Source organism: Gorilla gorilla, chromosome 17, assembly GCF_029281585.2.
Source record: "Gorilla gorilla gorilla isolate KB3781 chromosome 17, NHGRI_mGorGor1-v2.1_pri, whole genome shotgun sequence".
Taxonomy (NCBI): Eukaryota; Metazoa; Chordata; class Mammalia; order Primates; family Hominidae; genus Gorilla; species Gorilla gorilla.
The window spans coordinates 51,980,066-51,999,644 of record NC_073241.2 but is presented as its reverse complement, the minus strand read 5'-3'; the positions used below and the strand labels follow the sequence as shown (position 1 = coordinate 51,999,644).

General features: G+C 39.7%; 1 long non-coding RNA gene across 1 annotated transcript in view; it reads left to right on the top strand.

Moving 5' to 3' along the window:
- LOC101127617 (uncharacterized) overlaps window positions 1–19,579 on the top strand; it is a 71,918-nt gene that overhangs the window by 45,414 nt on the left and 6,925 nt on the right. The window contains exon 5 of the long non-coding RNA XR_008673686.1: window positions 19,367–19,526. This is a non-coding gene — a long non-coding RNA (uncharacterized lncRNA). The remainder of the gene's footprint in view (window positions 1–19,366; window positions 19,527–19,579) is intronic.

Sequence of the window (19,579 nt, the reverse complement as noted above, 5' to 3'; positions counted from 1 at the left end):
TGAGTTCCTTATATATTTTGGATACTAACCCCTTATTAGATGTACAGTTTGCGAATATTTTCTTCAATTTTATAGGTTGTCTCCTTTCTCTGTTGATTATTTCTTTGTTGTGCAGAAGCTATGTAGTTTGGAGTAACCCCATTTGTCTATTTTTGATTTCATTGCCTGTGCTTTTGGGTTTATAGAAAAAAAAATCATTGCCAAAACTAATGTCATGGAATTTTTCCCTTACATTTTCTCCTAGTAGTTTTACAGCTTCACATTTAAGTCTTTAATCCATTTCAAGTTTTTTGTATCTAGTGTGAGACAAGGGTTCAATTTCATTCTTCTGCATGTGAATATCAGTTCTCTCAACACCATTTATTGAAGAGACCCTCCTTTCCCTATTGTGTGTTCTTTGCATCATCACTAAAAATCAATTGACCATAAATGTGTGGCTTTATTGAAGAGACCATTTATTGAAGAGACCCTCCTTTCCCTATTGTGTGTTCTTTGCATCATCACTAAAAATCAATTGACCATAAATGTGTGGCTTTATTTCTGAGCTCTCTAATCTGTTCCATTGGTCTATGTGTGTGTTTTTATTCTAGTATCATGCTTTTTTGATTGTGATAACTTTGCAGTATATTTCAAAGTCAGGTAGTGTGATGCTTCTAGCTTTGTTCTTTTTGCTCAATATTGCCTTGACTATTCAGATCTTTTGTGGTTCCATACAAATTTTAGAATTTTTTCTAATTCTGTGAAAAATGCCCATGGAATTTTGAATAGGAATTGCACTGAATCTGTAGATTGCTTTGGGTAGTATGGACATTTTACAATATTGAATCTTCTAATTCATGAGCATGGGATATCTTTCCATTTGTTTGTGTCTTCTCCAGTTTCTTTCATCTATATTTTGTAGTTTTTACTGTACAGCTGTTTTACTTCATTAGTTAAATTTGTTCCCAAACATTTTATTTGTTTTTTCTAGCTATTGTAAATGGGGCTGTTTCTGTGGTATCTTTTTGCACAGCTTGTAATTAGTGTATAAAAGTGCTATTGATTTTTGTATGTTGATTTTATATTCCAAAACTTTTCTGTATTTATTAGTTCTAAAAGATTTTTGGTAGAATTTTTTTTTTATTTTTAATGAAGTCTCACTCCATTGCCCAGGTTGGAGTGCAGTGATGTGATCTTGGCTCACTGCAGCCTCTACCTCCCAGGTTCAAGCAATTCTCCTGCCTCAGCCTCCTGAGTAGCTGGGATTACAGGCGTGAGCCACCATGCCTGGCTACTTTTTTTCTATTTTTAGTGGAGATGGGGTTTCACCATGTTGGCCAGGCTGGTCTTGAACTTCTGACCTCAGGTGATCCACCCACCTCAGCCTCCCGCAGTGCTGGGATTACAGGCGTGAGCCACTGTGCCTGGCCTTTTTGGTGGAATCTTTAGGGTTTTCTGTATATAAGATCATTTCATTTGCAAAGAGGGACAATTTAACTTCTTCCTTCCCAATTTTGATGCCTTTTATTTGTTTCTCTTGCCTAATTCCTCTAGCTAGAACTTCCAGTACTGTAAAATAGGAGTGGTGAGAGCTGGCATCATTGTCTTGTTCCTGATCTTGGAGGAAAATCTTTCAATGTTTACCATCGAGTATGATTTTAGCTGTGGATTTGTCACATATGACATTTATTGTGTTGAGGTATATTCCTTCTATACCTAAATTATTAAGAGTTTATCATGAAAGGATGTTGAATTTTATCAAATGCTGTTTCTGCATATATTGAGATGATCATGTGGTTTTTGTCTTTCATTCTGTTAATGTGGTATATTTTATTTATAGATTTGCATATGTTGAGCCATCCTTTCATCCCTGGAATAAATTCTACTTGATCATGATGAATGATTATTTTAATATGCTATTGAATTCAGTTTTCTAGTATTTTGTTGATAATTTTTGCTTTTATGTTCATGAGGGATGTTAGCCTATAATTTTCTTGTCGATCCTCGTCTAGCTTTGGTATCTGGTTGATGTTAGCCTTATAAAATGACTTTGGAAGTATTCTTTCTTCTTAAATATTTTGGAAGGACGTGAGATGGATTGGTATTAGTTCTTCTTAACTTTTTATTTTCATTTTATTTTATTATTATTAATTTTTAAATATAGGATCTTGCTTTGTTTCCCAGGCTGGAGTGCAGTGGCATGATTATAGCTTACTGCAGCCTCAAACTCGTGGGCTCAAATGATCCTTCTGCCTCAGCCTTCTGAATAGCTAGAACTATAGGTGTATGCCAGCATGCTCAGTGAATTTTAATAAAATGTTTTTTTTTTTTAGACATGCAAAAAAAAAAAAAAACAGGCTTTGCTAAAAATTTCTATGTTGCCAGGCTGGTCTCAAACTTCTGGCCTCAAGTGATGCTCCCATCTCTGCCTCCCAAAGTGCTGGGATTAAAGGCATGAGTCACAAGCCATTGTATACGGCCAGTTTTTCTTTAAATGCTTGGTAGAATTAAGCAGTGGTCATCAGATTCTGGGCTTCTCTTTGATGTGAGAATTTTTATTATTGAGTCAATATGTTTGCTCATTATTGGGCTGTTCGGATTTTCTATTTTTTCATGATTTAGTCTTAAGAAATGTATATGTCTAGGAATGTATTCATTCTTTTCTAGGTTATCCAATTTCTTGGTGTATAATTGTTCACAGTAGTCTGTTTTGATCCTTTGTATTTCTGTTACACAATTTGTAATATCTCCTATTTCATTTTTTATTTTATTTGAATCTTTTTTCTTAGTCTAATTAAAGGGGTGTCAATTTTGTCTCTTCAAAATCAACTCTTACTAATCTTTTGTATTGTTTTCCTAGTCTTTCATTTATTTCTACTCTAACATTTATTTCTTAACTTTGCACTTAGTGTGTTCTTCTTTGCCTAGTTCCTTGAGGTGTAAAGGTAGGTTGTTCATTTGAGATTTTTCTTCTTTTATGGTCTAGGTGTTTTTCCTCCTAGAACACGTTAGGTGCATCCCTTGTTTTAGTACGTTGTGTTTCATTTTTATTTGTCTCAAGATATTTTTTAAATTTCCCTTTTAATTTCTTCTTTAATCCATTGAATGCTCAGGAACATGTTTAATTTCCATGTATTTGTGAATTTTCTGAAATTTCTTCTGTTATTGATTTCTAGTTTTATACCATTATGGTTAGAAAAGACACTCAATATGATTTCAATCTTCTTAAAGTTGTTAAGACTTGATTTGTGGCCTAAAATATGATTTGTTATGGAGAATGTTCTGTGTGCACTTGAGAAGAGTGTGTATGCTGCTGCTTGTGGATGGAATATTTTATGTGTCTGTTAGGTCCATTTGGTCTAATATGTAGTTTAAATTCAGTGTTTCCTTATTGATTTTCTATCTTGATCTGTTCATTGCTGAAAGTGGGGTTTTGCAGTCTTCTGCTATTATTTTCTTGTGATTTATTCCTCCCTTTAGATCTATTAATATTTGCCTTATATACTTAGGTATACTGATGTTGAATACATATATGTATATATATATTTATAATTGTTATAGCTCTTGATGAATTGACCCCTTTATCATTATATAATGACATTCTTTATCTCATTTTACCGTTTGACTTAAAGTCTGTTTTATCTGATATAAGTTTAGCTACTCCTGCACTTTTGATTTCCACTTGCTTGGACTATCTTTTTCCATCTCTTTGCTTTCAGTCTATGTGTGTCCTTACAAGTGAGATGAGTCTCTTGTAGGCCACATATAGTTGGTTTTTAAAAAATCTATCCAGCCACTCTATGTATTTTAATTAGATTATGAGATCTGGGATTGAATTCATTTTTAGCAAAGCCTATTTTCTTTTTATTATGGTACTCTTAGTTGTTTTAGGACTTCTATCTTCTAATATTTATGGACCATTATTCTGTTCTTTGAGACATCTTTTACATAAGTTGCTTTTCCTAAAGATACTCTAATCCTTAAGCCTTAGAGAAGCCTTACTTTAGATCAGTGACTGGATCCTTAATGCCTAAAGATCTTCACTGGTCATTTTGAACTGCTCCTTATCTATTGCTTCCCAACCAGAATCGTCGCCTGGCTTCTCCTAAAGAAGTATCTTCATTGACCATAAGTACAGTTTTCATGCACTTGTCACTGAACGTTCTCACCCCTTGACATGAATGTAATGTTTAATATGAAGAATATATTTTAACATCATAGCTCTCTGTTGATATACTCTTGTTCTGACCTCCTTTCTAAGCTCTTAGAAAATAAAATCTCTTTAATAGTACTCTGTAAGGGCAGTGGGAGGTGGGCAAGGGATGTAAACTATCTGCCCTCCTTATGTTTCTATAAAAGGGGACCTCTTTTATAGAAAGAGTCTGCCTCTCTTTCTATAAGACATCTTTCTAAGACATATGCCTCTCAGTATTTCTGGGATGAAAGAGTGCACCCTTTTCCCACAGTCTTCCCTCCTTCTTTTGGCAGGAGAGTGCCACCTTTTTGGCCTCTTCCATGTGCAAACCAGTAGGGTTAGTTTGCCACAAAGAGCCAAACAGACAAGTGCGTGTTCTGATTTTCCTTATCTCTTCCTCAGGTTGAGCGGTAGTGATGGTAGTGTGCTTCTGATGAGTTGAAGTCACATGGAGTGTGCCCCACTAATCATCTTAAATCTTGGGAGGAGACCACTATCCAGGTCAGCTTCCTGCTATATCTGGTGAAGAAGTCCCCAGGGATGGCTCTGAAAGACTGAAAATAATTATCCTCCTCCTTCCATAACTCCTGGGATCTAAAGTATTCCCTCCAGGGGTTTTACTCTCCTCTCACCATGACATAATCCGTGCATCCCATTCTAGTAGTGCTAACTTCACCTTTTCCACAATCATCTCCTACTTACAAGTAGGTCATGTGTCTGGAGTGGCCAGGTACAAGAGGGACATGGTATTTTTGTAAAATTTATGAAGGACTTATTTTATCCTCTTCCCTTGGTCCTCATGGACCACTGGAGAGGGACTTGGTGAGTAGTGTACTAATTCAAGAAGTCATCTCACATCCAACCTAAATCTTTTTGATCTAGAACTTTATCAGCCCAATAAGGGAATCTAGGAGGCTTAACCTGAATTAAGTTTGAATTCTTTAGGATCCCTCTCAGCCAGGCTGCCATGCACAGTGTATATCACACAGGCTGGCCTAGGTTATTGTTAGGGGAAAGAAGGAAGCATTATGCGCCAGAATGGTCAAGAGAAATTCCAAATTTCAAAATATGCTTATATAACACACCCATTCCTTTTATTCTTGATCATTAATAAGGAGGTAGGTGAAAGGAGATAAGCCTCTTTGAGGGATGACTGCTTTCAGTGACCAAAGGAGGAGGCGAAAGAAAGAGTAAAAAATCATTTTGAGTTGATTTTTTAAATAAGTGCATTCCACCTCTAAATGATGAAAAGGGGTGTGAAATGTGCATTGAATACCTTGACTATTGGCCCATTGTTGAATGTCTTTGTGACAAAGGTGAACTATATTTAGACCATAAACAGTCCAGAGCCAGAAACATGACACAGCTGAGTTACAAGAGCCACAATGTGCGGCTAGGTTCAGCTTATTGAACTAAAATAGTAACACTGTACGCTGAGTAAGTGTCAACATCACTGAGACTCCACCAGTAGCCCAAGAGGAGCTCAAACATCTGAAGTGGTCAATGTGCCAGGGGCGAATGGGTGCAGTACCTCTTACATTGCAGGCTTCTTCACCATGAGACAAATGGGCTAGTTTTTGGCATGAGTCAAAAGCTTTATATGCAGTCATGGCTTCTGTATCAGAAGCTTTATTTTGTGCCCAGTTTATAATAGTAGATGCCTTGTCATGTCCCGTGCAATGATGGATCCAAGTGGCGGTGGTGTCCATCTGAGTGGTACAGGTTTGGTTCCAGTCAGTCTCATCGGAGGATAGGTCCTTATCATGGGGAAACACATAATTGACCCAGACTATCAGACTGACAGTTACAACTTGTTCCCACAGTTCGCAGCCCAAAGAGTATTTTCTTTAACTAATCTGTGATCTTTCTTCCAAGTGCCAAATCTGGTTGCAAGGCCATTGGCAAAAATCCAAGTCAGTAAAAATATAAAATACCTGGTCTGAAGGAGTGTTGTCTAAGGTAAGGGTTATGGCTTTCAATGCAGACCATTGTACTGATTGGCTCTTGCTATAGACATTCTTCAGCGTTGTTCCTAGGACCAGAAAGCTGTTTCTGCCCAGTGGCAACATTAGCAATCAGCTTAGCTGAATAATCAGTAAATTAGTCTTGGGCATAAAGGGGAACCTCTGACAGGTGAGGGTCCTCACTGAGCCAGCAACTTTGCTTCAGGTGGCAGAGTGGGGGACAGAGTCTCCCCAAAGGGGTGGCAGCCACATTTTTGCATAAAGCTGAGATATTGCCAGGGTCAGGCAGGCTGTGCTCTTGAGTGTACCATTCCACTTGGCTGGTGATGCCTTTTGGGCCCTTCCCAACATATTAGTTCTCAAGTCCTCATTGACCCATCCCAAAATAGGGACATCAGGCCGGAGAGTTACAAGGCTGTATGGGTCAGCCATTCAGTTTTTTTTCCCACATTGGTACAAATATTTATACATATTTATGGGGTACATGTGATAGTTTGTTACATGTACAAATTGTGTAATGGTCAATTCAGGGTATTTAAGGTGTCCATCATCTTGAATATTTATCATTGTTATTGTTGGGGGCATTTCAAGTCTTATCTTCTAGCAATTTTGAAATATATAGTACATTGTTGTTCACTATAGTCACCCTACTCTGCTCTCAGACATGAGAACTTCTTTCTTCTAATTGCAAGTGGAACATGTGAGTGGGTGTCTGCTGTGGGGGTAGTGGCATTTGGATGTGCTTCATCTCAGGACCCTGGGTAGAGTGTTCAGGTACCAATAGTGGTGGACTGGGCTGGGTGGTTTCCAGGCCCCTGGATGGAAAACTTGAGGACTGGTGGGGTAGATCTGGGTCAGGTGTATCTGTCCTCAGGGACCCTGGTGGTGCTTGCAGGCATTGGCTGTGTTAGGCAGTGGCAGGGTAACCCCAGGCCCAAGGCAGAATGCTTGGGTGAAGGCAGCAGTTGCTGCACTGCAGCCCTGCTGTTGGAGAGGGCGGGGTTGCTTTTAATGGTAGCAGATATATGCAGGGTGCTGGGGAGCATGTACTTCACTTGGTCTTCAGCCCCAGGCTGTGGCAGCCCACAGTGGCAGCAGCTGTTTATGGGGAGTTTCTCCTGGGGGTGTGTGAAAATACACTATGGCTTCACTGTTGGGGCCAGTGAGGTGTTTGCCAGTGGCTTGTGTTTCAGCCCTTGAAGCAGAAGCCAGACATGGTGGTGGCTACAGCAGGGGCATCTCACTGGGGCGTGGCTACAGGAGGGGCATCTCACTGGGGCTCCAGAGATGTGGAGATGCAAGGACTGTTGGTTCCCTGGGCAGGATGCAGTCTCAGGGAGCCTGGGTTTTCATTGGGACACCTTGCTGTACCTGTCTAGAGCTCAGGAGCTGTGTAGGACCCAGCATGAGCCCCCTCTCTGGAGCTATGCCTTCATGTGGTCTCCAGGACATTCTGTTATTTGTGGTGCTCGCAAGAGTCTAGGGTTTTTCTTGGCTAGGATGAAAGAATTAGCAGTGAGTATGTGCACTGCTTGGGGTCATTCATTTACTCTTTCTTCACACTGGGGCCTCTCCTGGCTCCCAAACTACTGAGTAGGCTGCCTCACTTCCCTTTTCTTCCTCGCTTTAGATGTTTCCTGTCACTTCTCTGTTGAATTCCAGTGTTCTCTCTTAGGTGATCCATTCAAAGTGTGATTATCTACCCACTATTTTGGCTCTTTTTTTTGTATAGGAGATGAGTACCAGATGCCTCCAGTCAACTATCTTGAAGCCCCTCAATCAGCTGTTTAGTTTTGACAAGAGCCCAGTGGTATGCTAATCGCTGCTTCTGAAAAGAATGTCCATATTAGAGAGATGATGAGTCTGAAACCCAAAAGGGTGCCTCTGAGTAGAACCTGCCTAGTTTCCTCCAAAGCTGAGGCAGAACAAATAGTGCAGGTACCACACACAGCTGAGGTTTAGGAGTGTACATATGAGGTGTCTGATATAGTTCTATGAAAATATAAGGCAATATTTTTCTTTTTGTTATCTTTATTACATCTTCTCCAGGATGGCTGGTGGCTGATTTTCTACATAGTTGGATCCCAAGTGCTTTTAGGCAGGGTCCCTGAATTCCAATTTTCTGTTCACTAGGTAATCTTGCTTACCTTATTGTTATTCTTTCCAAAGGGAACATCATCTATGTAGTCATTAACAAGCAGTGAAACATTTTAAGATCAAAGAACACCATGCTCATATATGAACTGTAATTTGAACTGGAGGAAAAGCTGCGTGTTAGAAATAACAGCAGTTGACTGACATATAAGAATATATGGTTTCACAATAAACGTCTCAAAATGCTCTCTGTAGGACTCTTGTTAGTAGAATGAGAACTAAGGGATATCTTCCAGGCTAGAAATTTTGAGTGTCCAAAGCCCAGTCACTCAAACCATAGCATGGTAGTTCCCATGTATAGCAGTAGATCTTGACTGGGCTGATGTAATAAATACGTGAGGTAGGTGGTCAACTGCCAGTGCTATTTAGATGCTAAGCAGGTTTCCCTCTGCCAAATAACTCCCAACAGCTCATTTTGGTACCTAAAAGTTCAACATTAGTGATTTAGTCTTTTGAATATTGCCCTATTAAAAGATAAACATCCACAGAGTGATAACAGGTGAAGATTTTTGTTAGCCAACCTGCTCCTTCCTGAAGAAGACATCTGTAGGGCTGTGTGATATAATGGAGGAAAATAAAACCAGTGATAATGGAGGAAAATAGGTCCATGCAGATTTTTGTAAGGACATTAAGTTTTAAACTCCTTTGGGTAAATAACAAGGAGCATGACTGCTGGATCATATAGTAAGAGTATATTTAGTTTTGTAAGAAACTTCCCAACTATTTTCCAAAGTGGCTGTATCATTTTTCATTCCCAATAGCAGCGAATAGACTTCCTGTTGCTCCACATCTTAGCCAGCATGTGGAGAAGTCAGTGTTCTGGATTTTGGTCATTCTAATAGGTTTATAGTAGTACCTCATTGTTTTAACTTGAATTTCCTTGGTAACGTATGATGTGGAGGATTTTTTCATATGCTTATTTGCAATCTGTATATCTTGTCTTGTAAGGTGTCTGTTAAGGTATTCAGCTCACTTTTTAATTGGGTTGTTTGTGTTCTTATTGTTGAGTTTTGAGAGTCCTTGTGTATTTTGAATAACAGTCCTTTATCAGGATTAAAGAAGAAAAATCATACGATCATATCAGTAGATGTAGGCTCCTTTAGCTCAGAGGAGTTTGTTATTACCCACCTTCTGAAGCCTACTTCTGACAATTCGTCAAACTCATCATCCGTCCAGTTTTGTTCTCTTGCTGGCGAGGAGTTGTGATCCTTTGGAGGAGAAGAGGTGTTCTGGTTTTTGGAATTTTCAGCCTTTTTGTGCTGGTTTCTCCCCATCTTTGTGAATTTATCTACCTTTGGCCTTTGATGTTGGTGACCTTCGGATGGGGTCTCTGAGTGGACGTCCTTTTTGTTGATATTGATGTTATTCCTTTCTGTTTGTTAGTTTTCCGTCTAACAGTTAGGCCCCTCTGCTGCAGGTATGCTGGAGTTTGCTGGAGGTCCACTTCACACCCTGTTTGCCTGGGTAACACCAGCGGAGGCTGCAGAACGGCGAAGATTGCTGCCTGTTTCTTCCTCTGGAAGCTTCGTCCCAGAGGGGCACCCGCCAGATTCTATTTATAAATATATTATATTATAAATATAATTATAATTCACTATATAGTGAATTATAAATAGTTCTATTAATTATAATGTTCTATTCTAATAGAATATTATAATCTATAAAAACTGAAAACTAGAACAGTAAAAAACTGTTTAAAACAGTCTTTTTACAACCACTAGTTGCATCATTTCCAGTAAAGACTTAAAAGCTGTATTAGTCTGTTCTCACACCGCTATAAAGAACTACCTGAGACTGGTGACTTATAAAGAAAAGAGGTTTAATTGACTCACAGTTCTGCAGGCTGTACAGGAGGCATGGCTGGAGAAGCCTCAGCAATCTCATAATCATAGCAAAAGGCGAAGGAGAAGCCAGCACACCTTACATTGTGGGAGCAGGAGGAAGAGAGAGAAGGGGGAAGTGCTACACACTTTCAAACAACCAGATCTTGTGAGAACTCACTCACTATCGTGAGAACAGCAAGGGGATATCTGCCCCCATGATCCAATCACCTTCTACCAGGTCCTTCCCCCAACATTAGGGATTACAATTCAACATGAGATTTGGGTGGGGACACAGAGCCAAATCATATCGGAAGCCTAATACATGTATGCAAATCTTTTATGGATTATAATAATGTACATTTAAAATTATATTTTAATATTGTGGCATGAAAAATATAAACACCAGTGCAGTGTGTTTTATGCTTAGTCAAAGTTAACTAGTTTAGAGTTTTAGAAACTTTTCCAGGTAAAATAGAGTCAAGTCTACTCTAGATCACCATCCTACAGATTCCTATTTATCAAACCTGGCAATCTCAGTGAACTGTGATTGCACTACTTCACTCTAGCCTGGGCAACAGGCTAAAAATAAACCCAAAACCAAACCAAACAAAAAAAACCCACACCTGGCTATCTACCTCAATCCATCAATGACCTTCAGGCCTTTCTTTGAACTTGACAACATCACTCCCAACCTTAGTTTTTACACTAAAAGAGAGAGAGGAATAGTAATGTGAAGCATTTAAAACAGAAATGAAACCTGCATCTTTAGAATGTCATTTTTATGCTTTAGAGTTTTCCTTTGCCTGTTGGTTCCTAAATATAGACTCCACATTTCGGTTCCAAGAACTGACTTAGAAAAATGTAGAGTGTTTTAATGTTTGTTTTAGATATATTCTTAGAAAAGGAGGAAAAATAGATATAAACCTCAAGCTGTGTCTATAGCAATATCATTCAATATGACTTTTTTTTTTTTTTTTTTTTTTTTTTTTTGAGAGGGAATCTTCCTCTGTCACCCAGGCTGGAGTTCAGGGGCGCCATCTCAGCTCACTGCAACATCTGCCTCCTGGGTTCAAGTGATTCTCTGGCCTCAGCCTCCTGAGTAGCTGGGATTACAGGTGTGTGCCACCACTATTTTTAGTAGAGATGGGTTTTTACCATGTTGCCCAGGCTGGTCTTGAGGGCTGACCTCAAGTGAACTGCCTGCCTTGGCCTCTCAAAGTGCTGGGATTACAGGTGTGAGCCACCACGCCCAGCCAATATGGTATTATTTTTACCAAGAAATTATCCAACTTGATTACTCTATACAAAAAGTGTATGCATATGAAATACAGACTACATACAAAACAAAAAACATAGAGTTAGAGAAAACAAATGAAAACTTTATACAAAATACTTGATTCCATCAGTATTTAATGTATTGTTTTGGCTGGAAGACTCTTACTCTGTGTATTCTTTTCTGATGTTAAAGAATAGTCACATCTATGTAGCATTCGTAACTATAGGAACAAAGGCCGGGCGCGGTGGCTCATGCCTGTAATACCAGCACTTCGGGAAGCCAAGGAGGGTGGATCACCTGAGGTCAGGGTTCAAGACCAGCCTGGCAAACATGGTGAAACCCCTGTCTCTAGTAAAAATACAAATATTAGCCAGGCATGGCGGCAGGCGTGCCTGTAATCCCAGCTACTCGGGAGGCTGAGGCAGAAGAATCGCTAGAACCCAGGATGTGGAGGTTGCAGTGAGCCGAGGTGGTACCATTGCACTCCAGCCTTGGTGACAGCGAGACTCCATCTCAAAAAAAAAAAAGAAAAATAGGAATGAATGTGTGGGGGGCGGGGGTGGCTAGTGACACAGCTAAAATACACAAATGTGCTGTTTATAAATATGTATACAATTTAGCAGGGTCATATTATCTGAGTTAATTTCTTTTGCTTGTTTACATTTACCAGTAAGTGGTCCGGAATACAAAATATGGTAAGAGAACTCAATTTTATAATTACTCCTTGGTACAGTTACCAGAATGAAAAACTTGCATCCTAGGAATAGGGAGGTATGGAAAACAACTTTTCTTAACTTGGAGATAACACATTGAATAGCTGTCAAAATTCAAATTGACTATTTTTGAAAAACTTGAAAAGTGTGTTCAAATGAATAAAAAATGAAAACAATCAAAAGAAACCCATAGTTGCCTAAGAGTCTTAAAAATTAGAAATTTAACACTCTCATCAATACACCACCATTTTGGAACCAGAACTGGGTTTTCTTTGTTTATTTGTTTTTTTGGCCTATACTTCTGGACTGTGAACTTCACACATGTTTCTCAGTTCTTCCCACCACTTAGGTGGGATACAATGGCTGGAGTGGACTAGAGTTGGGTATTTCCCTTCTTCCACATGGAAGGCAGAGCTGGCTGGAGTTGGATTATTTCTCTTCCCTCAGGTCTGTTAAGCTCTGTTAAACGGTTTCTCCTGAGGGGTGGACCTTATTAAGAACTGAGTGCTCTGGCATCTTTAAAAATGTTTCCTTTTCCCTTCTTCCTGCAGGAAGTATGAGGAGATTTTTCTCCAGTATTCACTGTGAGAAACTGGTCCTGCTCCTGGAGGCAAATTCACAAAAGCACGGAGGCCCTGATGACTGAGTGCCCCCCAGTTTTTAATCTCTGGGGCTTGTTGGCTCTGGGCCTCCAGCCACTCATCAGTGATGTTCAGGTTTCCCTACCTTGGCACTGCTTCCCACGGAGGTTTGTGCTTAGGGGTTTCAGTCTTCTGCATATGGCTAGCCAGTTATCCCAGCACCATTTATTGAATAGGCTGTGGGTGGGTGGTTGCTCCTCAGTAGGGGCTGGTGTGCTAGATCTCTCCTAAGGTCAGGTGTGGTCTGCTAGTAAAGGAGCTATGATGATGGCCCCTGGTAGTTACCCTGGTTGGGCATCAGAGGCTGTGCTGCAAATGGATGCAGCAAGCTGGGGCCCCAGAAGAGACCAGCAGATAGGGGTTGCTCAGATTGGACTGGCCCTCATCTCATGGGCAAGACCACCTTGCTCTATTCAGGTCTGGCACTCATTAAGGGCCAAGGCCACCTAAAGGAGCATGGAGAATTTTGGGGGATGGGCATCCCCAGCCATGCTCCACTGTAGCTGTTTCTATGCCAAACCCTCTGGGTGCCACATAGACTGGAGTCCTGCCCCTACCCCCTTTCTAAGCAGCTCTCCCTACCAGCTCAAGTGTCCATGGGAGTCTTTGGGTCTCCAGCAGCTAGGATTCTGGAGGTCCATCATGAGAGCAGGCCCCTCCTTGCCTGTTCAACTCACCCCTTTCTCAGGAAACACTATATTTTAAAACTCGTTCTGTTTTTTTGTTTCCTCTAAATTATATAAGCTTTTAAGGCTTTCTTTCCTTTTTGATTTTAAATTTTATTTATTTGAATTGACAAGTTAAAATTGTGCATATTTATGGTGTATAACAATGTTTTGATGTATGTATACATTGTGGAATGGCTAAATCAAGCTATTTAACGTATGCATAACTTCACTTTTTTTTGTGACGAGAAGACAAAATGTATTCTCTTAGCACTTTTCATGTGTGCAATTGTTATTAACTATGGTCACTATGTTGTATAATGGATCTCTCAAACTTATTTCTCCAATCTAATTGAAATTCTGTATCCTTTGGCCAACATCTCCATCCACCCCCAACCTAGTCTCTCATAACCACCATTCTGCTCTCTGTTTCTATGAGGTCAGCTTTTTTAGAGTCCACATACAAATGACATCATGTGGCTTTTGTCTTTCTCTGCCTGGCTTGTTACACTTAACATAATGTCTTTCAAGTTCATCCATGTTGTTACAAATGACAGAATTTTGTTCTTTTTAAAGGCTAAATAGTATCCCATTGTATATATACTACATTTTAAAAATTCATTCATCAGCTGATAGACACGTAAGTTGATTCCATATCTTGGCTATTGTCAATAATGCTGCAATAAATGTGGGAGTGTGGATATCTTTTCCACATACTGATTTCATTCCCTTTGGATATATATCTGGTAGTGAGATTGCTGGATCCTATGGTAGTTCAAGTTTTAATTTTCTGAGGAACCCTCCATACCGTTTTCCACAGTGGCTATGCTAATTCACATTCCCACCAACAGTGTTCAAGGGTTACCTTTTCGCCACATCCTTGCCCACACTTTTATCTTTTTTAAGGCTTTCAGTCCAGCAAATTTTTAAATGATACACACACCTACTACGAATACTAATAAAAAATGACAAAATTTCCAGAATACTTTACAGAAGAAGGTAAAAAACTAAATAACATGTTTTCATTGAAGCATTTTTTCCTAATATCCAAAGACTAGAAATCACACAAGTAGAAGTGTCCACCAATAGGGGATTGACCATATAAACCTAGGTATTTAATATATCCACAAAATGAAATATGTGATAGCTGTAGCTGACTGTGAGGAACAGTACTGGATGCGGCCGAGAGAAGGAGTGTGTTTTCTTGTTGCATTTTGTGTGGTAGATGCAGCTTAATGCCACTAGCAGCTTTGCCTGGTTCTGGTGGGGTGGCTGGGCCAGCTGAAAGGCCTCTTTTATAGGCAGAAGCCTCTTCTTTCCCATGGCATGGGACTGGCCCTGCTCATGTTCCACTGCAGCTGGCCCAACCACCCCAAGGCCAAGGTCTTCACAGAGCCGCCTCGGATGGCTGCAGAGCACCCAGGTGCCCACCTTGTTTTGATGGATGTTACACTGATAAGAGGCATTCAGAAGTTTTCCTAAATGGTTGGAATATTAGCACAACAATTCATTTTTGTTAACTCCCTAGAGTGTGTTCCAACTGACCTTTTATAATAAGTTTTTTTCCAAGTTTACAACTCCTGAGAAGGTAGAAGGATGATGAAATTTCAGAAGAAATTTTGAAATTTGTGAAATCTTAGCCTTTGGGAGCTAGTCTTTGGATACAACATTGTTACCTAAATGATATGCAGTAATCCTAAACCTCCTTTTCAGGAAGCAGGCTGGAAAAACATTCAGTGATGCAGTAGGCTGTGGAATTGCTGAAATGTAGCCTGAGTTTTGGGAAATATGTGATGTGTTAAAATAGCTGGGACCCCAGGGATAGTGATGCACCAGACCAGCTGTGGACCAACATTAATTCAAACCTCTCGACTCTGAGACACGTGGTTTCTCATATGAACAATGTGGAAGACAGTAATTTTCTGCAAGCTCATTTTCGAAACCTGCTGTGTTTGTACATATTATTTGAGACTTATTTTTTTCATTTGTCTCAAGTGTATTCATAATTGCTCTTCGAAGCCTTTTTATGATGGCTGCTTTAAGATTCTCATCAGATGATTTCAATGTCTGTGTCATCTCTGTTGATTGTCTTTTCTCATTCAAATTGAGATTTTCCTTGTTCTTGGTATGATGAGTGATTTTCATTTACATCTTGGACATTTTGGATATTATGAGACTCTGGATCTTATTTAAATCTCCTGATTTAGGGCTCCTCTGGTTTCACATCACCAAGGGAAAGCGGCCTTGCCTGTAATTGCCAAGTGAGGGTGAAAGTCCAGCTCCCCCACAGCCTTTAGTGACACTTGTGGGGGTGCTTTGTTACTCCTGGGGTGGATGGGGGGCAGGCTGCACATCAGGCTTCTGCCGGCACCGCCTGGCTGGCAGGGGGTAGGGGCCCCTCATTACTGGTGTCTGCATGCCCTCCACTGACACTGAGGGAGATGAGGGGCTCGCTATCCCTGGGAGGTGGTAAAAGTCCTGGCTTCTCACTCAGCCTCTTCTGACTCCACCCTACCAGGAGGAGGTGGGGCACCTGGGCCATTGTGGGAATAGTATACTGCCATAATATGACCAGCTCTTAACATTTTTAAAAAACTTTTTACATATACACAAAAGTAGAGAGACAAATATAATGAATTCCATATACTCGTCATCCAACTTCGACAATGATATTTTGCCAATCTAGTTTCATCTGTCTCCCCCAAACTTGTCTTGCTTATATATGTTATAGCAAACCCGAGATATTATTTTATTTAGTAATACATACTTCATATGGAATTTTAAAAACTGTAACTCTAATTCCATTATCATTTTTAGCAAATTAATAATTATTTCTTAATATCTTTTTTATCAGTCTTCATTCAAATTTTCATGATTGTATAAAAAAGCTCTTTTTTACAGTTGGTTTTTTATATTGCAACTCTCACCTTAAAAACAAACAAACAATCTAACATTCTCCTCTTGGTAATTGTCGCTCATTTTTCTACTCCCCTTTATGATCAAATTCCATGAAGGAGACATCTAAACTCACTGTCTTAATTCCTCAACTCCCATTTTCTTTTTAACCCGCTTTGATTTTGTCCCCATTAAGTCCACTGGAACCACTCAATATCACCAATGGCCTCCATGTTTTTGAACCCAATGGTTCTTTTTAATATATACTCAAGTCCCAAGCAGTTGAGGAAGCTGATGTTTTCCTCCTGGAACATTTTCCTCACATGGTTTCTGGGACGTCATGTTCACCTTCTTTTCTTAGCTCACTTGCTACCTCTCCCCTTCCTGATCTCTAATTTTTGGAACACTCTAGGAAGTACTTGGTTCTCTTTAGTATATGCATGTCTTTCTTAGGTGATAAACAAACTTTTTATGTTCATACTAACTTTTCATCTGTCCTCCAAGCTATATGTCAAACTAGCATATACATCATCTTCTCTTGGATGTCTAATAGGCATCGTAAACTTAACATCTTCAAATACTGACTCCAAATCAGACTGTGCTCCTCCCCAAGTCTCCCTCATTTCAGCAAATGGCAAAACAATAGTAAAAGAAGAGAGTAATGAGTTAACTTGGCATTGTAAAATTGGGTTATCTGGGGATGCCTCTCTGAAGAGGTAATATCTGAACCAAAGTTAGAATGACGAGAAGGATCTGGTTTAAAAAAAAAGAGAGATGGAGGAATCTGGGAATCATTTATTTATTTTCTTATCCCCACATCTAATCTATCAACAAATTCTTTTTGCTCCACCTTCAGAACAAATATGGAACCTGGCCAGTCTTCATTACTTTCATTACTACTACCTTTTACTAAGTCACCATCATTTTTTACTTGGACCACTGCAATTGTTTTTCAAGTGGTCTTCCACGAGGATGTAATCTCTATCAGGATAGGGACATCTTTTATTTACTGATATACTCCTTGCACTTGCAACAAAACCTGGTAAATATTGATGCTCAGTAAATTATTATTGAATGCTTCCTCTACTTTTATCAGCCATATAAGGTTCATGGTACCTTTCTGCTCAATACATACCCACTCAATGGTTTTATATCACAATTAAACTTAAAATCTGATTATCACCTTACATGATCTGTCCCCTGCTATCGCCCCAACTCATCTCCATCTGTCTTTCTCCTCGCTCCCTCAACTCCAGCCACATTGGTTTCCTGGATGTACCTCAGACATGCCAAACATGCTCCTATTTCATGGCCACACATGGCTGTTCCTTCCACCTGGGACATTGCTTCCCCAAATCTTCCCTGGCTGGCTTCTTCTGCTAGTTTCTGCTCAAATACTGCTTCTTTGGAGCAGCTTTCCTGACAACATTATTTAGAGTGTCAACACATTACTCTCTTTCGTTTACTATGATTTTTTTTCTTCATAACCCTTATAACCAAAGGACATTTATGAATTTACTCTTTATTGTCTATCAAATTCACTAGAATGTGAGATACATGAGATAACTCTTATGTAACTCTAGCTCAGTAATGTTGTGGAATAAAGATATGTATCAATCCAGCAATATAAACTTCTCGCCTTACAAGTTTGGACATTGAGAACCTGAGAGGTAAGGTTGCTTGTTAGGTTGGTGGCTGAGCTGCAGCTCCTCTGCTCTCCTCTGGAGTCTCAGTCCAGATTAAATTTTACTACATGACATTGCAATAAGGCCCTGAAAATTCTACTAGTTCCACTCCCTGCCCACTATACATGCAGAGCTTGCTGCGTGTTTTTATTTAACATCTTTAACAATAATGCAAGCTGGTTGGCACTTTCCAGGATTTCCCTAAGGGGAGAGGAGGAGCAGAACACCTCTGCTGGTTTCTCCTTTGAAACGGAGACTTTGCAACGTCAGCTGCCATGCCATTGTTGGACAACAATATGTGTCTCAGAGGCAAGGAAAATTTCCCACACTCGGTGCTTACCAGACGCCTGGCTGGTGAGCCCTGGTCTCCCCATTACTCCTGGGTTCCTTGTTTCTTTTTCCTCTCTCTTTGTTATGTCATCTATTCATGACTGGGGCAAGATGCCATGCTATTCTTTCTCAATTCTGGATCAGTCTGTTATTAGCTATTCTCCTTGGGTGCCCTATTCATGAAAACCCAGCCACCCCCGGTTGCAATAGGTGAATTACGTGGAAAAGTTCAAGGCACATTTTTCCTGCTTGGTTTGTGTGTTTCCTGTGATTCAGCAATCTTCAGAGAGAGCTCTTCATCATGTTACACCATCATGGCCTGTGTCTCTTGGTCCAAGTAGGCTAAATCCGGTCCAGAGTTTGTGGACGTTCTTAGGGAATATAAAGCTAAGGGGCAGCAAAGTGAGTCTGTATTGTGAGTTAGTTTCATCAATATGTGGTTTTAAGAGACCTAAAAATGGAAATGTACTCATGGTAAGAGCAAGTGGATAGAGAAGGTTAAACACGTGATGCTCCAGTCACTTTAGGTTAAACTTTAATTCCTCTCCAGGTGTGCCTCCCCCAGCTCTAACACTTTCCTAAGTTACCCTGCTTTCTGGACATCAGATTCCCCACTCAGTAAGTGGGGCTCAGAGCAATAACCTGATACAAAAATCTGGTGTTTTGTATTGTGCTTTTAGCTATTTTTAGACAGGAATTGAAGCCAGACTGAGCATCCTTTCATCTGCAGAGCTTAAGTGCAGGATGTTGGGAATCAGGACTCCAATTCATTGAACACGTGCCTGATCCTTTCACCTGTGAAGTTGTATACTTTTCCCCAGTTCAGGAGTTATACATATGTATGTGCCTGCATGCGTGTGCATGTGTGTGTGTGTGTGTGCAAATGAAAGAACTGAACTGAGTCCTGAAATGCCTTTTGAAATGTTAAACCATCAGATAAAATAGAAATGGTGCAGTATTGTATCTTAAACTTACAGATTAAGTACCTTAATTTCTAAGTATTGTATCTTTACCATATTTTATAGTATTGTATTTTAAACTTACAGATTAGTAGCACCAAATCTGTGGAGCCAGAAGATGTGGATTCAAACTCCTGCTGCACATCTTGTATGCTTTTTGATTTTGAAAGAGTTTTTTTTTTTTCCTTTTTGAGCCTTGGCTTCCATATATACAAAATGAAGTTACTAATAATATCAACCTTATAGGGTAAGCGTGAAGATTAGATAATGTATATGTATATAAAATGCTTAGGATAGTCT